Genomic DNA, 6,000 nt, shown 5'->3' on the forward strand with positions numbered 1-6,000 from the left:
CTCTTGAGTCACATTAATGGCAGTGGCATTCTATCCGTAGTCCCTGGTCATGGTTAACATCGCCTATCAACCCTCTCTTACTTGGGTCATGATAGTTTTAATGGCACAGAATCTACAGACACCCTCCACTGATCCCTCTGAATGGTCTAATTGGCTTTGGAAATACCAAAACTGCAGCAGTGTTGTTTATCTAATCCACAATCCTCTGCTCTTTGCTGTCTTCCACTTTCTGTCCTTTCCAATTGTAAAGCACGCACAGTAATACAATCTCTGCTATATTCTCAGAGCCCTGCTTTAACGCCAAGAGCTGCTCTAAACTGCCAGATAGAAAACTGATCCATTTGTGGAGAGGTTTACTTACTTTCACTCATACCAAACCTTTGTGTCCTGGACTGTCTGTATAAAAACAGGCTGAAAACCGACACCACTGCGATTAGCTTTCTTTTTTTGTGCTTCTTAGCTTTTCATCTCCATGACAAACTCAAGTTGACTTGCTAAGCACCATTCTGAAGATAGACTAGTGCAAACTAGTCTACCTCCTACCTGAGCTCCGCATGCACCCTGGCACCTAGGCAATAAAGGTGTTTAAATAAAAACTTGTGAACAGAAAAGGTTAAGGAGCTTAAAAATCTTTCTAACTAATGCAGCCTTTCACTCATGCCATCTTCGTGCAACTATAACTTCCTGACCTTACGTGCCCTACTGCTTTGTCACAGTGACTCCCCAGAGTGTATATCTGAGGTGGAGACTTGCCTAACACGCCCCATTGCCTGTGATGCATATGGTGGGTGTCCTCTGGACCTGGGAGGCCATGAATGGTTTCCAGGTGTCTGAGATGCCCCAGTATCAGGAAGGGGGAGTCAGAAAGTATAGCTACAGTCACAGGCTCCTAGCTAGAAGGCCCTGGCACAGGCTCGAGCCCTTCCTCTTCCACTGGGCCCTGAGGTCACTGGGATGATGGTCCTTCTGCAGTGAGTTCCAGAAGCTCTGGTGTCACCCGGTCCGCCAGTCTTGGAGGACCACCTGCATCCTACTCATGGTGGTTGAGCCCTCTGCGATGGCCACCTGAGTTGGAGGACGCAGCAAATGCCCTCTAAGACAGGGCCATGCTCTGCCATGACTCTTTGCGACTGGGCCGCCTTCTCAAGGGTTGCTGCCATAGCCTGCTGTGTCTCAGCGCTCTCCCGCTGGGTCTCCTGCAAGGTCTCAAACATCTCAGCCTTGAGAAGCGTCTCTCAGATCTGGCCTGCTGTGACTTGACCGCGGTTCTCTGGGACTCCACAGTGGCCTGCTGAGACTCAGCCATCATTTGGAGCCTGCCACTCATGGTGAGGATTCCCTGCCCCTGGCTTTCCACGCAGGCAATGTTGGCCTGGGAACTAAGCAAGACAGACAATAGCTGGTCCATCTGAAAGCTTTGGGACTACCCCCAACAGCCTCGCAGTTGGTCCAGTGTGGCCGCCGGCCCCTCTTGCATTCCCTTGCTCTGTTGCTGCATTTCCAGTGATCTCAGAGGCCCAGCATGTAGCCTGGAGCCAGCTGAGTCCTCGCTTCTGGCAATCCCCCGCATGCCAGAAGCCTCGGACATTCCCTCCCCTACCCATTGTACATTATCAGATGTGTTGTGCTCACCAGGGAGTGACCCAGAAGCCTCAGCACTAACTGGACCCATCGATATGTCAGTATCTGAGATGGTGAACTGCGAGGTGGAAGCTGGCGCCAAAACAGTGCCAACCTCAGAGGTCCCTTCACTCATATCCTCCGAGGACTCGTCTGAGTGTCTGGACCAGGATGGACAGGAGCTACAGTGGGGGCCTCAAGTCCAGGAGACCCCGGGGTGTCTGGATCTGTCCTTGCAATACAAGGTTAAGTGCAAGGGAGGGAGCAGAATCCAGGATGCAAAACGTGTGATTCACACTTCTCCACTGAACACAGAACAAAGCACAGAGAAGGTTACATCACAGAACAGGCCCTTCAGGTGTCGAGGCCTGCAGCAACCAGGCTACACATCTGATTTGTAACCCCCTATCCTTGCAGGGACCATACACCTCTATTCCCATCCCATTCATGTAACTGTAAAGATGCCTCTTAAAGGTCACTCCCAGCAGCAAGTTCCAGGCATCCACTATCCTCTCTGTGCAAATAAACATGCCTCATACCTTTAAACTTTGCCCCTTGCACCCAAAACTCATGCCCCTGGGAAGTTGCTTCAAATCGAGTGGAGGATTGACAGGGGCTCACACGTGGACAGCATGACAGCCCACATCTCCCCTTCGCTGGATAGCTCCAGTGCCTGCTCCTCAAAGAGGTGAGGACCTGGAGGTCTGGCTCGTCATTCCTTGTCTGCCTTCTCACAGGTGTAAAGGTAGGTCTTTTCTTGTGGAGACAGAAGGCCAGTAACAAGTCTCATAACACTCTCATAGGACTGTTGGACTTCAACCTGGTGTTGTGAGCCTTCTTACTGTGCTTACCCCAATCCAATGCCGGCATCTCCACATTGAGGCAGAAGGAGCCATGAAAGAAATGCTGACGTGACTCCTGCAGAGTATCAGGTGGTGGCCCTTAGAGGCAGGCACAGTGGAGCTCTTGGGGGGGATAAGAAGGAGGTGCCTGGGGGTCAGGAGCTGGAAGCATGCAGGCTGCTGGGGATGTGAGGATCTTGGGGAGATTTGGGGGAAGATGAAAGATGGGGTTCAGTACTCACCTTTCCTGCCCAGATGAGGTCATTGGCTTTCTTGTAGCACTGCTTTCCGATTCAGGTGGCCAGTGCTCTGGCAGTGGCTGAGGCAGCAACTGCTTTCCAGGCCACATTGCCATCAACATTGCCCCAGGGTCTGCATCATCCTGGGAGGAAGAGGGTGTCCCGCCTCGGCAGCCTCCCCAAGTCACCCTCAGAAAATTGGAGGTGGGTCGTGCACACATTTTGTGCAGGAATGCCTGCCTGCCTGTCTATCCTCGGGGTTTTTATGGAGCTGCCACTGGTTAGGGCAGATCAGCTGCAGGCAGTTTGGGAGGGCATTCCAGCAAGTTCCATGCAGTTTGCTTGTTAGTATTGAGGGGAAGGCAAGTGAGCACTTGCAGGTGTACTGAATCATGGAGGTGGAGGTGGGGGGTGGGGGGGAGGGGGGTAGTGGTGTAGATCAGTGCCTCAGTGACTGGGGACAGAGGAGAGAGAAAGGTGTCACACAGCCATCGGAGTCAGGAGGAGATGAGGACCTAGTGCAGGGAGTCCAGGGTGGTGGGAGGGGATCACTCCCATTTTGCCTGAGATCAGTGAGAGGAAGCGGGGTCCACTGTGCCTGAGATCAGTGGAGGGGGTCTGCTGAAACACTGCCTGAATCAGTGGGAGTAAGGGAGGCCCACTGACACACTGCTTAAGATTGCCTTGTTGCGGGGGGGGGTGCGTGTGGCAGTGGTGGTAGGGGGAGTCCGCTGCCACTCTGAGATTGGTGGGGAAAAGTTGGGGGGGGGCCCACAATTGATCTGGGTGGCGGGAGGGTGTGGGGTGATAGGACAGTCAGTAATGTTGTGGGGGTGGGGCAATGACTGTGGGGACCAGAGGGAGGCATTATCCGGCCCGGAAGGCATGTAGCAGGGGAGCAACATTCTATCTTTTTCTCCTGTACGTGCGGGGTTGGACACTCCGATCGGAGGTGCAGGGTTTCGATCGCATTAAGCCCCGCCCATACTGCACGATTTGGACTCGCTGATATTTTTGCAGGCAGAGAGCGTAGGGGGGTGCCTGCGAACGTGCCTAAAAGATGGATCAAGTTCCAAATCCACCCTACACTGATAATCAAAATGGTAAAATAGGGCCCATTGCGTCTGTCTTCACAAAGACAGAAAATCTACAAATACTGAGGAAACAAGGGGCTTGTGAAAATGAGAAACTGAAGAAAATTAAAGTTAATGAAGAGGTGATACTCAAAAAATAAATTGGATTGAAAGTGGATCATTCCCTTGGACCTGATGAACTACATTCCAGGGTGTTAAAGGAGGTGTCTGCAGAGATAGTGGATGCATTAGTGGTTATCTTGCAAAATTGTAAAGATTCTGGAAAAGTTCCTGCTGCCTGGAAAATAGGATATGCAACCCCATTATTTAAAATAGGAGAGAGAAAACAGAACTACAGATCTATTAATTTGACAATAGTTGGTAGGGAAAATATTACAATCCATCATAAAAGCTATGGTAACTATCTAGACACATGATTGGGCAGAGTCAGTCTGAATTTATGAAAGGGAAACCATGTTTGACAAACCTGTTGGGAGATTTTACAGGATTTTACCTGTAGCATTGAGAAAGGACAGCCAGTAGATAAAGGAGTGTGGTGTATTTGGATTTTCAGAAGACTTTTGATAAGATCCCACACAGGAGGTTAGTAAACAAAATTAGGATATGTGTCATTGGAGGTGATATACTGCTATGTATTGGTTAACAGAGAGAAAATAGAGAGGAGTACATGGGTTATTTTCAGGATGGCTGACTGTTACTAGTGGGGTACAGCAAGGTTCAGTACTTGGTCTACAGCTGTTCACAATCTATATGAATGATTTCGTTGTGAGGACCAAAAATAAGTGGGAATGTAAGTTGTGAGAAGATGCAAGGAGGCTTCAAGGGGACTTGAACAAGCAAAATTGCTGAGCAAGAATATGATAGATGGAATACAGTGTGAATAAGTGGGAGAAAAAACAAGTGTATTCCTGAAGTGGTGAGATGTTCGGAATTGTTGGGACTTGGGGTCTTTTTTCATGAGTCACTAAAAGCAAACCTGCAGATACAGCAAGCAATTAGGAAGGCAAATGGTGTGTTGGCCTTCATTGTAAGAGGATGTGAGTAAAGATGTCATGCTAAGTCCAAAGATGTGTGGGTTAGGTGGATTGACCATGCTAAATTGCCTCTTAGTTTCAGAGGGACTAACTAGGGTAAATGCGTAGGGTTATGAGGATAGGGCCCGGGTGGGATTGTGGTCGGTGGAAACTCAATGGACTAAATGCCCTCATGCACTATAGGATTCTATGATTCTAATTGTAAAGAACCTTGGCGAATCTGGATCTAGTACAATTTTGATCTCCTTATCCAAGGATGGATATACTTGCCATGGAGACAATGCAACAGTGGATCACCAGACTAATCCCTGAGATGGCAGAATTGTGTAATGAGGAGTGATCGAGGAAACTGGGTCTGTACTCTTTACGGCTTCGAAGAATGAGGAGTGATCTCATTGAAACTTAAAATTCTCATAATGCGTGACAGGATAGATATAGATAGGACGTTTCCCATGGCTCTCAGGTCTTGTTGACTATCCCTACTTGTTCTTCTCGCAGTTTTTTTCTGTCTTTTAAATCTGAATTAGATTTTTGAGCCACAAGCTGTCAGACGTTTTGGGTGACAAGCAAATGGAGTTCAGGGCACAAATCAGATCATCTATGATCTTACTGAATAGCAGAGCAGACTCAAGGGGTGAAATGGCCTACATCCTCTTTTATTTCTTATGTGCTTTGGACAGGAAGTCTTTCTGTACATCAACATTAGCGGTTGGCTAAAAGAAGTGATAGCACAGATAGTGGGAAGATGAAGAGTTGGCAATGTATGAATCTAAGATGTGAGATCAAGGAGAAGTGAATCTGTCTCACACTGAGGAGGCTTGTTAATCACAAAACACAAGATTTTCTCTCTTTTCTATCTTTTGCTGCATTATACCTCAGTCTTTCATTCTGATGTGACATGTTGAAGTGGAAAATGCTCAGAGAGACAATTTACTGAGGAAGATGGATGGTTCTCCACCCGTGTAAGTGGCAGGCATGACTGTACTCTTAGTCTGTTTATAATGCTGTGATATCATTTAATCAAATTGCATTTAATTGATCTGGTTGAATTGTATTGACACTTTGCAAAGAGTAAGATGAGTTACCAAAGTGTTAGTTCTTATGCCTGATCACATCACAAATGTGTACATTTATGGGCTAACGTGTTTTATCAGAGACTATTACAGTAAAA

This window comes from Carcharhinus amblyrhynchos, chromosome 25 (assembly GCF_965287045.1).
Source record: "Carcharhinus amblyrhynchos chromosome 25, sCarAmb.v2.hapA, whole genome shotgun sequence".
NCBI classification, from domain to species: Eukaryota; Metazoa; Chordata; class Chondrichthyes; order Carcharhiniformes; family Carcharhinidae; genus Carcharhinus; species Carcharhinus amblyrhynchos.